Below are 2,470 nucleotides of genomic sequence, written 5' to 3'. Positions count from 1 at the left end.
AGCAAACACACTTGTCACGGTGGTGATGGTGAGTACTGATTGTCAGTTTGGAACACTGTCAGTTTGGAACACGTGTGATCGAGCCGCTTGCATACCTCGAGAGGAAATCTAGATTAGGGCTTTGATGCAGGGAGACCCACCTGAACTGTGGACAGTGCTGTTGTCTAGGGGGATCTTGTTCTGTATAAAATGGAGAAAGCAGGCTGAACGCTAGCAGGCATGTGTGTGTGTGTGTGTCTGCTTCCTGCCTGTGCCCACAGTGTGACCAGTTGCCTTGAGCGCTATTATAGTGATATTTTATTTGTGCTTGCCAGAAGATCAGAGTGCAGAGCTAAGCCACTAGAGGCCAGGGAGTGGTGGCTCACACCTTTAATCCCAGGACTCAAGGCCCCCCTAGGCTACCTAAGATTGAATCTGTCTAAAAAGGGTAATAGAATTTACACAAAGGTGTTCCCAGCACTGGGGAGTCTCAAGCCTTTAACCCCAGCACTAGGGAGGTAGAGATAGGAATGATATGCCTGGGCAGAGAGAGAAATGTAAGGCAGGAGACAGGAACTCAATGCAGTCTGAGGTTTGGCAGAGAGCATTTCAGTCTACAGTCACGCTGAGGACAGGATTGCCCCTTTGTTTGCCTGAGCCTTGGTAGAGGTAAGAACTCCCTAGTGGCTTGGCTGCTCTGCTTTTCTGATCTTCAGCTTGAACCCCAATATCGGTCTCTGGATTCTTATTATTTGTGCTACACTCTGTCTCCTTGACTTTCCCTCCATGAAGCAGTGTGCCCACAAACTGTGAGCCAAAATAAATTCCTCTCTCCCTGAGTTGTTTACTTAGTGACAGGAAAAATAGCTAAGACAACTGTTTCCTTATGCTTACTTATTTTTCATTGGCAGCCATTTGTGTTGATTTGAAGCTATTGTAAACAAGAATCCTGTGGGCATTTTTATGTTGGGGACCTAAAACCAAATTTTCCCTGTAATTGTTGTAAAGCGGTTTTTCTAAGGCAATTGTGCGATTTACCGTTTCCATTGGTAATGGCCAATCATAGTTGTTCTCAGCACTGGTCCATCAGCTCCTTTGTTAGTGGATCGAGGATACTGAGCATCTCTCTCAGGAAAGATTAGGGTGACGTAAGGATCACCCCAACTGTCCCCGCAGAGAAACGAATGGAAGTAGGGGCTGGAGATATGGCTCAGAGGTTTAAATGCTTGTGCACTCTTGCAGAGAACCTGGGCCTGGTTCCCAGCAGCTTCATCAGGTCGTTCACAGCTGCCTGCAACTCTAGTTCCAGGGAATCCAACACCTTCTGGTCTCTGCAGACACCAACATGCATGTGGTGTATACACAAACATCCAGGTGCATGTAACAAAAATAAGTAATAGTTTTAAACTAAAAATGTAAAGGTTCTGGGCCAGGGAGATGTCTCAGCAGGTGAAACCCTGGATATACAAGTTCAAGTCTGGAGTTTGAATCCATCACAGTCATGTAAGCCTTGGGTGATTTGGCATCCCATAATTTCATTGTATGTGAGGCATAAGCAGATACCCAGAGCAAGCTGGGTAACTAGACAAGCTGAAATGGAGAGGTCTGGTTCAGTGAGAGACCTTGCCTCAGTGTATAAGGTGGAGGGCAATTGAGGAAGACACTCAGCATTAACCTCGGGCGTGCACACATACACACACACGCACAAGTGTGCCCCCACACATGAATACACACACACGTGTGTATGCAGAGAAAAATGTTTTAGTGTTCTGAGCTAGGCTAACAACGTATTGTAAATTAATATCTGTGGAAGAAAACATGAAAATATTTGGTAAAAAAAAGTTACAATCTACAGCTCAGGGTCAGGGCATCTCTCTAGAAGTTGACAAGCTGGTCCTAAGGCTCACACAGACTTACAAAGAACCCAGAAGAGCTACAGCAGCATTGAGGATGAAAAGCCAAGTACTGAGACTTACCAGAGCAACAGCCACCAAGGTCGATGCCACAGGCTTGGGGAACACGGAAGTGAGGCTGCACATGTCTGTGACCTTGTGAATGCTTCATCCAGTACAGATGTGGGTTATTTCTCAACGGGCTAGCCTAGGGATGTCCGGCTGCAAGTGTCTGTCTCATATTGTTGCCGTGACAGTGACAAAGGCCTTCCTGGCTGAAGGTGAGAAGTAAAATATAGGTTTCCCTGGCTCCAAATCAGGGCCACCCTCCCTCAGAGGCTCTGGAGGCTTCAGCCCCCTTGCTCTCTTCCTGCAGGGAATATGTAAGTGCCCCCCACTTTCTCCGTGTTCAAAGCTCACTTGCATCTGTGTGTCCCCTCCCTCCTCTGACAACTTGATAAAGACCAGGTGCTCACCCTGGACCCACCTGAATGTGCTCACACTGGACCCCCTGATGCTCACACTGGACCCCCTGATGCTCACACTGGACCCGCCTGATATTCACACTGGACCCCCTGATGCTCACACTGGACCCACCT

Source organism: Alexandromys fortis, unplaced genomic scaffold, assembly GCF_014885135.2.
Source record: "Alexandromys fortis isolate MF-2015 unplaced genomic scaffold, M_Fortis_MF-2015_v1.1 scaffold_62, whole genome shotgun sequence".
NCBI classification, from domain to species: domain Eukaryota; kingdom Metazoa; phylum Chordata; class Mammalia; order Rodentia; family Cricetidae; genus Alexandromys; species Alexandromys fortis.
Note: the sequence above shows the minus strand (reverse complement) of the source record.